We start from the raw sequence: 11,819 nt of genomic DNA, 5'->3' as shown, positions 1-11,819 counted from the left end.
AGTCAGGAGTTCAAGACTAGCCTGGCCAACATGGCAAAACCCCGTCTCTACTAAAAAATACAAAAAAAAAAAAAAAAAAAAAAAAAAAAAACTGGGCGTGGTGGCAGGTGCCTGTAATCCCAGCTACTTGGGAGCCTGAGGCAGGAGAATCGCTTGAACCTGGGAGGCAGAGGTTGCAGTGAGCTGAGATTGCACCATTGCATTCCAGCCTGGCGACAGAGCAAGACTCCATCTTAAAAAAAAAAAAAAAAAAAAAAAAAAAAGAGAGAGAGAGAGAAAAGAAAAGCCCAAGACCTCAGGGCCATCCCTAAACCTACTGTTATCAGATTTTGAATCTATCTTTTTTTCTCTTAAGAGACAGGCTTTCACTCTGTTGCCCAGGCTGGAGTGCAGTGGCATGGTCATGGCTCACTGCAGCCTTGAACTCCTGGGCTGAAGTTCCCGAGTGGCTGGGACCACAAGTGTGTGCCACTACGCCCGGCTAATCAATACTTATTTATTTTTGTATAGACGGAGGTCTCCCTGTGTTGCCCAGGCTGGTCTTGAACCCCTGGGCTCAAGCGATCCTCCTGCCTCAGCTTTCCAAAGTGCTGGGATTACAAGCGTGAGCCACTGCACCTGGCTGAGTTTGGGATTTTAACTTGCTTTCCAACACATCCTCTCAGCCAAATGTTTCCCAAACTTAAGTCATTTGCCTTCCATTGTCATGATTTTTCCCATACTCATATGCCAGGTGAACTGCGATTTCCTCAATATTTCTTTAAATTCATAACTAATATAAATGGAACATTGGTATCATTTGCCATATGAAAAGGAAGTCAAAAAGAAACATTTAAAAATTTATTTTCAGGAATTCCACCAAAACTATCTTCTATATCATTCTGTACTTTGGAAAACAGCACTTCAGGAGTTCCTTCTGGACACTTCGCTGTGATTCAACACCACATTCCCTGTTTGAAATTTAGCTCGTTTTCTAACAGGTGTCTATGTTTCATGCAGAACTTCCATAGTTCCTTTTGCTGAAGATGCCTTAATAGTGATGCATGGTCTCTATTAGCCATTGGTGTAGGCCTGAAAAAAGAGTGGAGACTAGAAACATCTTACAGTGCTGATAATTATTAAACAAGATTCTAAGGCCGGGTGCAGTGTCTTACACCTGTAATCCTAGCTCTTTGGGAGGCTGAGGAGGGTGGATCATGAGGTCAAGAGATCGAGACCATCCTGGCCAACATGGTGAAACCCCGTCTCTACTAAAAATACAACAATTAGCTGGGTGTGGTGGCGGGCGCCTGTAGTTCCAGCTACTTGGGAGGCTGAGGCAGGAGAATCACTTGAACCCCGAAGGGGGTGGTTGCAGAGAGCTGAAATCACGCACTGCACTCCAGCCTGGCGACAGAGCAAGACTCCTTCTCAAAAAAATTAATAAAAATAACACAATGTCCCAACTAGGACTCTTTATGGATCAGAAATTTTAGCTTGAATAAACAGGCCTGTTTTGGGTTTTTGGTTTTTGTTTGTTTGTTTGTTTTGTTTTGTTTTTGAGATGGCGTTTCACTCTTGTTGCCCAGGCTGGAGTGCAGTGGCACCATCTTGGCTCACTGCAACCTCCACCCACTGGGTTCAAGCGATTTTCCTGCCTTAGCCTCCCAAGTAGCTGGGATTACAGGCATGAGCCACCATGCCCAGCTAATTTTGTATTTTTATTAGAGACGGGGTTTCTCCATGTTGCTCAGGCTGGTCTCGAACTCCCGACCTCAGGTGATCTGCCCACCTCAGCCTCCCAAAGTGCTGAGATTACAGGCATAAGCCACCTCATGCAGCCCAACAGGCCTGTTTTAAAGTGGCTAACTGCAGGGTAAAATATCGAGAGCAAAAATCAGTTACATCCGTAGGAAAGGCTGAATTCCAAAACAACTGAAATCAAAAACCATTTCCTTTTGAAAGATAAAGACATGATGGGAAATAATGATCTGTAATGATCATAATTCTGTGTCTTGGAAAACAGACATCAATGGATGACTGGTGCAGAGCACTCCTTCTGCATCATTATCAGTACTTACCAGATCATCTGTTCACATATAACCTGATGGATACCATAGAAACAAGTTAAGAAATGATTCAAAAGTTATTCAGATAAGTAGATGTGTGGAATATCTAACAGATCCCCGATATCATTACATTTATGCAGCAAAATAAAAATTCTAGAGGACAGAGGCCGGGCACGGTGGCTCATGCCTGTAATCCCAGAACTTTAGGAGGCTGAGGTGGGTGGATCACTTGAGGCCAGGAATTCAAGCCCAGCCTGGCCAATATGGTGAAACTGCATCTCTACTACAAATACAAAAATTAGCCGGGCTTGGGGGTGCGGGCCAGTAATCCCAGCTACTTGAGAAGCTGAGGCATAAGAATCGCTTAAACCTGGGAGGCGGAGGTTGCAGTGAACTAAGATTGTGCCACTGTACCCCAGCCTGGGTGACAGAGTGAGACTCTGTCTCAAAAGAAAAAAAATGGGCTGGGCTCGGCGGCTCACGTCTGTAATCTTAGCACTTTGGGAGGCCGAGGCAGGCAGATTGCCAGAGCTCAGGAGTTCAAAACCAGCCTGGGCAACACGGTGAAACTCCATCTCTATTAAAATACAAAAAATTAGCTGGGCGTGGTGGTGCATGCCTGTAGTCCCAGCTACTCAGGAGGCTGAGGCAGGAGAATTGCTTGAACCCGGGAGACAGAGGTTGCAGTGAGTCAAGATTGCACCACTGTACTCCAGCCTGGGTGACAGAGCGAGACTCCATCTCCAAAAAACAAACAAGCAAACAAACAAATTCTGGAGGACAGAAGAAAGAGAAGAGTGGGTTAAAACTCCTTTGATGTCCAGCTGCTTAGCCCCTTGTGATGCTTTTCAGAATGATATGATAACCAACACTGGGTTGTGTGTGTTACTTACTGGGAAAGACGTGAAATATAATTCAAAATGTAAAGGGTGCAGAAATCAAATCAATCAAGCTTCTGCACTGCTAAAACAGACCAAACCAAACCAGTTCCACTCCTGGCTGAGCACACCGACTATTTGAAGTGTTCCCACACTAGCTGTGCACCCCACTGACCTCCGGGGATTTGGGCTGTGCGTGCCTGTGGAACCAGAGCCAGCACCTCTGCTCCAGCAGCTGGGGCTTTTGTTTTGCTTAGTCAAATCTGTAAATGTTATAGTGATGGGACAATTATGTTTTTTACTCCTCTGTCCCCAGCTCTACCCACCCCACCTCCAAAACCAGAGTTTATTTATTTATTTAAAAAATTTTTTAGACATGGGGGTCTCCCTATGTTGCCCAGGCTGGTCTTGAACCCCTGGGCTCAAGTGATCCTCCCGCCTCAGCCTCCCAAAGTTCTGAGATTACAGGTGTACGTGACCATGCCCAGCCAAAAATCAGAGTTTTTATTCAAGATACAACTTACATTATCTCAGTTTTCTGTCCATATAATTTCCTCAGAATCCATTTCAACCAAAAGTAATTTAAATTCCCACTGGTTTCTCTGGATACACTTCAATATAACTATTTTATGTATTATTTTTTTGAGGCAGGGTCTCACTCTGTTGCCCAGGCTGGAGTGCAGTGGTACAATCATAGCTCACTGCAGCCTTAAACTCCTGGGCCCAAGAGATCCTCCTGCCTCAGCCTTCCAAGTAGCTGGCTACAGGAACACACCGCCACATCAGGCTAATTTTTATTTTTTGTAGAGATGGAGGTCTTGCTAGGGGGCCCAGGCTGTTCTTGAATCTTGGTCTGAAGCCATCCTGCTGCCTCTGTCTCCCAAAGTGCTAGGATTACAGGTGTGGCCCACTGCACCTGGCAAACTTTATAATTTTAAAAGTGAATCCTTAATATCAGTTTCCTTTAAGAAAACTTTTTAAATTAAAAAGTTGTATTAATTGATAATATACAATATCAAGATATAAAATGATGACAATTAGAAGGGTTAGATTGCTTGAGTGGCAACTGAAATTTCGACCTTGGGAATTCCCATCTGGAATCACACACCTTCTTTTCTTTTGCTACCAGCCCCGCCTTCCAGACCCTGTTTTACTACTTCACTGAGGCTTCTAGCCCCTCACCTCCGTTTTTCCGAAGTCTTATTTTTCTGCCCTCTCATAGTTTCACAGTGTTTCATGTTTCAAACTGGGACATGAGCTTACCATCGACAACTGTTTCCTAAGAGCTTTCTAACCTCCTCACCATCTTTGCTTAAATCATTCTCCAATCGGGAAATGACTCAGCATTTGCAGAACTAAGCTAGTGGTTTAACTGCCTCTCCTCATTGAAAAACATATTTCCCTAACAAACCCTCTTATCGCTATGGGTTTGTTGTTGTTAGAGATGGGGTTTTGCCATGTTGCTCAGGCTGGTCTCAAACTTCTGGGCTCAAATGATCTGCTCACCTTGGCCTCCCAAAGCACTGAGATTACAGGCATGGGCCACCGCACCTGGCCTTATCACTATGTGATGGACAAAGAAGCTCTGAGAAGCTACTCCGCTTACTCAAGTCTTCATCTAGGAAAGGGTGAAACTAAAATCTGAGTCCAACCTTCTGGGTCTAAAGTGTGTGCTCTGACTCACACTACACACATCAGGCTTTCCCTACTGGCCTTATTCTCATGGCTTTACCAACTTGCATTATCCTCCTAGTTTACTTACCTGGTCTTCATCATACTTTACACACCTGACCTTTACATCTGGCCTTCAGACTTAGCTTTCCACTTCTGGTTGTACCCACTGTTCCTTACCCAACTAGTGGCCTTAACCTTCTGACTTTACCAATCTGGCCATAGCTTCCTGACCTTGTCCCCCTGGTCTTACCCCCCAGTCTTACCTACCTGTTCTTACTCACCTGGCCTTAACCTCCTTGCCTTACCAGCCTGCTTCTATTAATCTTCTGGTGTTACTCACCTGGTCTTAACCTCGTGGTCTTACCCACTGTGCTTACCCACCTGGTATTATCCACCTGGTTTTGATCTCCTGGCCTTAGCAATTAGGCTTTACTCATCTGGCACTAGCTTTTGGCCATACCACCTTGCCTTACTTACCTAGAGTTTCTACTTGGCCTTATCAGCCCCTCCTAGTCATACTCACCCAGTCTTACTCTCCTGGCCTTGCCCACTTTGCTTTAACCACCTTGCCTTAACCTGGTGCTCTGTCCATCTAGCCTCACACACCAGGCCTCAGTCACCTGGTCCTACTACGTGCTCTTAACCTTGTGGCCTTTCCCCGCAGCCTTTCCTCTTGCCCTTATCCAGCAGGCCACATCCGCCTTTGGTCAGTGACAGGCTTACAGGTCCCCAGCACTGTTACCTTTGCACCAGAGCCCATCTCACCTAATCTCCGTGTGCTGGTGCTACGTCAAGTGTGGTGGTGGTTAGGAGGCACCTTCCGTGTGAGGCCAAGTGTTCTGGCTCCCATTGTCCTTGAAGTTGCATCTCAGGCTCCTGGGCATGGCAGAGCCTGCGTTCCCATGACTTGGCTGAGGCCGGTGTGATGGAGACTTCCTGGCAGCCTCCTGGACCTGGTCTCTCCAAGGTCAGATCTTGAAACTTCCGGGCGCCCATGCGAGTGCCTGGCCTGGTGTGCCAACTTGCTCTTGGTCTGCGAAGCCTGTGGACACATGGTCAGCATGAAACCACCTTAACCCGCTTCCCATCAGGTCTCGTGGGAGGGATGGGGCAGTGCCTGGAGCACAGAGAGGCTCAGAAAAGGGCAGTTAAACTGGTTTCACTGTGGTGGATCCCTCATGGGGGTCTTTCTAGCCCAAACTGGGTGTGATCCTGGGATAGTCAAGAGCTCATGGGCAGCTCTTATTTTTCTCATATTTTATAGGAACATGGAGTTTTTAGGAAGTCCAAAAAAGTGCCCAGCGGTCTTGTCAGGCTTTGAGTCTTGGCCACCTGACTTGTTGCCAGTTCCCTTCACCCCTGGTGATCCCTAACGTTTATCTGGGGTCTCATCATGGGGTCAGAATTTGTTACTTTAGTTTCTTTTACGAAAGAGTGCATTTGGGTATATTTGAATTGTTTATTTTATACTCTATGAAGTCAATAAACCCATTCCTATCACCCATCCCACTGCCTGAGCTGAGGGGCCTTCCGCAGTTGACCTGGAGTGTTCAAGTGCAGTGCACTCACGTGCGCTCCTGGGTTGAAGCTGCCACCTGGTACTCCCAGAGCCTGTGCCTCTGAGGCTTCCTCCTGGGTTGTGGATCCATGGAAGAGCCCTGCCCCTGGGAACTGACATTTCCCTTAGAATAGGGACAGAATGGAAGGTCTTGACTTGCATTTCTGGAGAAGCCAGATAAGGCTGACAATTCCTGTAAGATTCCTTCTTTAGATGCTTGCCTATGTGTTCATATTCTATATTACAAACATATGCTACTTTTCATTTAACATTCTATTTTTGAAAATTTTCCTCTGTTATGAAAACTTTCTTGATTTTTAATGGATTCTCCAAGTCATAACCATTTTCTAGGAGAGTGTGGCATTTTGGTAACTGGAAGTAACCACAGTTTCAGCATTGCTCCAAAGACTTAGGCGTTCTTCTGGTTGTTGGTGGAGTTTGCATGTCAGTCATGTATCTGCTTCTGATATTTTATAGAAACGTTTGACAAGGATGATTTTGCTAACTTTTGCCTTGCAGTTCTTCTAGATATTGTACTTATTATTATTATTATTATTTTCTGCAGGTTGGTCTAATTGAAGGCAATGGAGAAGTAAATCTTTGTAGATTAAAATCTTAGTTCTAGAAAAGGTGAGGGGGCCTGTTTTGGAAATACATCTATTCATAAATATATTGTTTGACGTATTTATGAATTTGATGATATTGAAGCCTCTCAGTACTCTCAGTTACCCTTATGGGTAATCTTAGGGCTTATAACATTTAGGAGACACCTGCAGATGCACAACAATAGCTTTGTTTATTGTGATTTCTAAGTTATTTATATGATTTGCAAAAGTTCAGGAACTGTAGAGTAGTGTAAGAAGAAAGAAGAAAATAAAGATCACATGTATTCCTTCTGCACAAAGATAATGAACACCTCACAATGCTGTAGACTCTTCTAAGAGGTTCCTGTTTGGCCAGCCACAGTAATGCTGTTCATTTATTATTTTATTATTAGTATTATTATTATTATTTGAGATGGAGTTTCGCTGTTCTTGACCAGGCTGGAGTGCAATGTCACGACCTCCGCTCACTGCAACCTCCGCCTCCCAGGTTCGAGCAATTCTCCTGCCTCAGCCTCCCGAGTAGCTGGGATTACAAGCATGCACCACCACGCTTGGCTAACTTTGTAGTTGTTGTTGTTGTTGTTTTTGAGACAAAGTTTTGCTCTGTCGCCCAGGGTGGAGTGCAGTGGCGGGATCTTGGCTCACTGCAAGCTCTGCTTCCCGGGTTCACGCCATTCTCCTGCCTCAATCTCCCGAGTAGCTGGGACTACAGGCGCCCACCACCACACCTGGCTAATTTTTTGTATTTTCAGTAAATACGGGGTTTCACCATGTTAGCCAGGATGGTCTCAATCTCCTGACCTTGTGATCCGCCTGCCTCGGCCTCCCAAAGTGCTGGGATTACAGGCGTGAGCTGCCGTGCCCAGCCAACTTTTTGTATTTTTAGTAGAGACAGGGTTTTACCATATCGGTCAGGCTGGTCTTGAACTCCTGACCTCAGGTGATCCACCTGCCTTGGCCTCCCAAAGTTCTGGGATTACAGGCATGAGCCACCGTGCCCGGCCAGTAGTGCTGTTTAAAATGAAAGAAGGCTCTGCAATGGGGCCATGATGCACACTGCATATGAAGTGGGCATCTTCCGTGTCAGTGAGTTTTATGTATGTGTTCTAATAGTTCTTGAGGAATCTGTATTTTTCTGTTCCTGGAGAATCTAGGGAGGAAGTAAGGTAGAGAGGTTAAAGTCATAGCTCTTCAATGCTCTTATAACTCACAGAGTTTCTGTTTAAGTCCTCAAAGTGACACTGTGATGAGCATCTGTAAATGTGTGTATTTGTGCTCTCCTGGCCACTTCCTCAGATGACCTTCTAGGGAGAATTGCCAGATCAAAAGGGTACACATCTTGGAAGCGTTGATGTGGGATGCCTGTCTCTCTTTTTTTTTTTTTTAAGACAGAGTTTTACTCTTGTTGCCCAGGCTAGAGTGCAATGGCGTGATCTTGGCTCACCGCAACCTCCGCTTCTGGGGCTCAAGTGATTCTCCTGCCTCAGCCTCCTGAGTAGCTGGGATTACAGGCATGCACCACCATGCCCGGCTAATTTTGTATTTTTAGTAGAGATGGGGTTTCTCCATTTTGGTCAGGCTGGTCTCGAACTCCCAAACCCAGGTGATCCACGCACCTCGGCCTCGAAAAGTGCTGGGATGACAGGTGTGAGCCACCGGCCAGTCTCATTTTAAGACTGCATTGGTGTGGAGCTGTGATAGTTTGTGCAAGACAATTGAAGTGCAGTTTATTATAATATTGCTAAAGGCAAACTTGTGGAAAAGTCCACTTTGTCCTGAGAGGAACTGACTTGCAGGAGGTCAGGTAAGGTCCTTGGCAGTGCTCTGAGCCGTCCTGTCCACTTCCTATGTGTCAGGCAGACTATGAGCCCAAAGGTCTTGAAGTATTACAGTTTTAGGTTTTGTTTAAACATTAGTTATTTCTGATTTTTCTAATTATTTGCATACACAATCTCTTTTTACTCTTAACAGTGAGACTGCAGTAAGTGGTCTCGATGCTTACTATAACTTTGGGGATGTTTGAAAGTGGTGACCGAGTCCCGCACCTGGTCTTCTGCCATGTCACTTGGCCCTGCTGGTCCGTTTGTTTTTGGCCAGTGCCAGTTCGGGAGACAAACCTTGTCACCTACCTCCAGCCCACCTTGCCCCTGGGGAGTCAGGTGCAGATGCTTCTCTGGGCCCTTCCCACTGTCCTGTTCTGATCTTTTACCTGGTGCAGGGCAGAGGGGCTTAGAGGACTTGACCTCATTATCTGAGCAACTCGTGTTCTCCCTGAAGCCTCCTCGTGGCTGGGAGGGGTCAGGTGCTGCAGGGCAGTCAAGCCGACACATAATATTAACCATCACAGGGCCACTTGTGCCTCTCTTCTTCTTCCTCCTGCTGCCGCGGATAATCCATTTCGAGATTTCCCCTGTATGTATCAGGGTTCTCTAGAGAAACAGATGCATTTGTATGTAAGATATAGAAAAGATTCATTTCAAGGAATTGGCCTGTGTGATTGTGGGGACTGGCAAGTCTGAAATGTGCAGGACAGGCAGGAAATGGGCAAGAATTGCTGCTAAAGTCGAGGCAGAATTCCTTCCCTCTAAAACCTCAATTTTTGCTCTTAAAGCCTTCAACTGGTTAGCTGAGCCCCACCCCCATTATTGAGATATATGTGAAGTGTTTGTGCTTATGTAAACACACACAAATATGTACACAGTAGTCATATGTGTATATGAGAATGTATGGACAGTGCCTAGCACACAGTGGGCACTCACAAAAATCTGCTATTAGCCATGTGCGGTGGTGCCCACCTGTAGTTCCAGCTACTTCTGAGGCTAAGTCAGGAGGATCTCTTGAGCCCAGGAGTTCTTTGAGTTCAGCCTGGGCAACACAGTGAGATCTTGTCTCAAAAAAGAAAAAAATATGCTGCTATTAGCTGCTATTATTATTGTTCTTTTCATTAGTTCAAATCTTTTTCCTTCCTCCATGTAACAATTGCCGATCCTTGGTTCTGGTTGTCTATAGTTATATGGAGTGAGGGAAAGATTTGAGAATAGTGTTCATATCTTTCCCTATATTTCCTCATTTAATCCTGAGCCTGAGTGGAGGGTGAGGCTGTGTCAGGGAAATAAGGAGACGTGGGAGTGAGGCCATGCGCTTGCGCTGGGCAGGACTACGCATGGGGTGCACCTGTGAGGTCGAGTAGGAGAAATGTTGGGTGCTTCTGGGGGTGGAGATTAGACTTGCAGATTGGGGGGTAGGTTAGATGCCCTCCCTGGGCTCTCAATGTGGAAAGGAGGCTGGGAGTGGGCAGTGGGGCCTGGGGAGTTAGCAGTTGGAGGTGGGATGAGAGAGAAGAATGAGAAGGCCAATGGAGAAATGGCATTCCCACTCCAGCTTTCTGCAAGGTTGTATCATTGAAGTTGTGCTTGTGAGCCTTCTAGACGTGCGGGTAAAGGGGTACGACTGGAGGAGCAGGGCCGAGTCAAGGCTGGGTAGGACTTGGGTGACACCAGATGAAAGTAGTATTAAAGCCAGACTTGTGATTTCAGCTCAAATCCAAACAATTAAATTCCCTTTTATCCATTTTCAAAGAAGAACAGGCTCCTTTGATGTGAAACAGACTGGTTGTGGACTCAGTGAGAATTTAGAAAAGAAATTAATTGAGTTTGGATCTGTTTTACAAAATGTATGATTTTTAAAATAAATCATTTCTACTCTTTATTCAGTGTGTGCATTTCCTGACCTTTGTTTTCATTTAAGAGAGGACAACAGTTCTGAGAGCAGTTCTGGAAGTGAGTCTGCTAAGTAAGATATTAATTTCCTTAATTATGGAAATTACACAGAAATCTTTATTTTAAAGGAATACACACATCACTTATTAATTGTTGTTTCCACATGTATTAATTACAAGCATGGTTTTAGACAGCATTGGAAAAGTATTTATATGGTAAATAAAATAACTTCTATTTGGCAAGGAAAGTGAAAAACAGGGTAAGTTCAAGCAAGACAAGACTCGTGTCTGTGTTTCAGAACCTTCAGATCAGCCTAGAGCCTTCTGAGACAAGGATTCTGAAAACTTAGTCTTTATTTGCCGTTTTATCTTCAATGCTCTTTTTAAAAGCTGGTTCTCTTGCAAGCCCTGGTCCCCCAACACTGCCCTGATAGGCCAATTATCTAGGCAGCAGTTGTGGCAACAGCTGGAACTGCCTGCACCTTCTGGGCACTAGTGCTGGCATAAGGACCTTGCCAATCATGCTGAGCAGGAGTGCCTAGCTTCCCTTCACGCGACCATCCCAAAGGTGGCTCAGATCCGGAAGGTCCAAAGCCTACGTCGTGGCACATTAGGTATGAATCCCAAGTGAGAGGGTTGTTGTCTACTTTTGAAGCCTTGCATTTTTACATGGTCCACACCCATATCCATAGCAAAATAATAGTTAATATCAGATAGCTAACACTCACCGAGTGCTTGCTGCCTGCCAGGCACAGTCCCCACCTGTGATTTAATTTCCATAACTTTGTGGAGGTGATAATATTGTAACTCCCATTTAACAGATAAGGAAATTGAGGCACAGAGAGACTCAATTACACACGTAGAGGCACATGCTCAGGCAACACGTGGCCAGTGCAGATAACAGGAAAATTCACTGCTGTTCCCTTTCATAATACATTTTAATATTATGGAAATGTGGTCCTTGAAAAAGTGGTCATTGAGCACTTACCAAGCGCTGGGGATACAGTTCCTCTGCAGCTTGCGTTCTAGTGGGGAGAGACAGGAAACAAATGCTAAACTGTGCAGGATGCCAGGAGGGGCCCATTCCCTGAAAGAAAAGGAAAGGGGAGAGTGGTTGTGTCAGGAGATTCTCTCTGATAGGGCAGCATCTGAGCAGAGACCAGAGGATATGAGGGGAGTGAGCAACAGGGCTATTTGTGGGGGAAGACAGTAAGTGCAAAGGCCCTGAGGCAGGAGCGTGCCTTTGAAAAGAAATGGCAAGGAGTGGCTGGAGGACAGCAAGTGCAGGGAGGCTGGGAGGAGACAGAGGAAAGGGCAGTGAGATCCTAGAGGGCCCTG

The 11,819-nt window shown here is 45.5% G+C and overlaps 1 long non-coding RNA gene across 1 annotated transcript; it reads right to left on the bottom strand.

The window, feature by feature from the left end:
• Positions 1-827: 827 nt before the first annotated feature.
• On the bottom strand, positions 828-11,565 carry LOC101176426. The gene is made up of 3 exons (XR_179008.3): positions 11,470-11,565; positions 5,366-5,642; positions 828-1,071 (listed from the first exon to the last, which is right to left on the bottom strand). It is a non-coding gene; the product is annotated as an uncharacterized LOC101176426 (long non-coding RNA).
• Positions 11,566-11,819: the final 254 nt, after the last annotated feature.

The sequence above is a fragment of the Nomascus leucogenys genome, chromosome 11, assembly GCF_006542625.1.
Source record: "Nomascus leucogenys isolate Asia chromosome 11, Asia_NLE_v1, whole genome shotgun sequence".
NCBI lineage: Eukaryota > Metazoa > Chordata > Mammalia > Primates > Hylobatidae > Nomascus > Nomascus leucogenys.
This window is presented reverse-complemented; position numbering and strand designations above follow the sequence as displayed.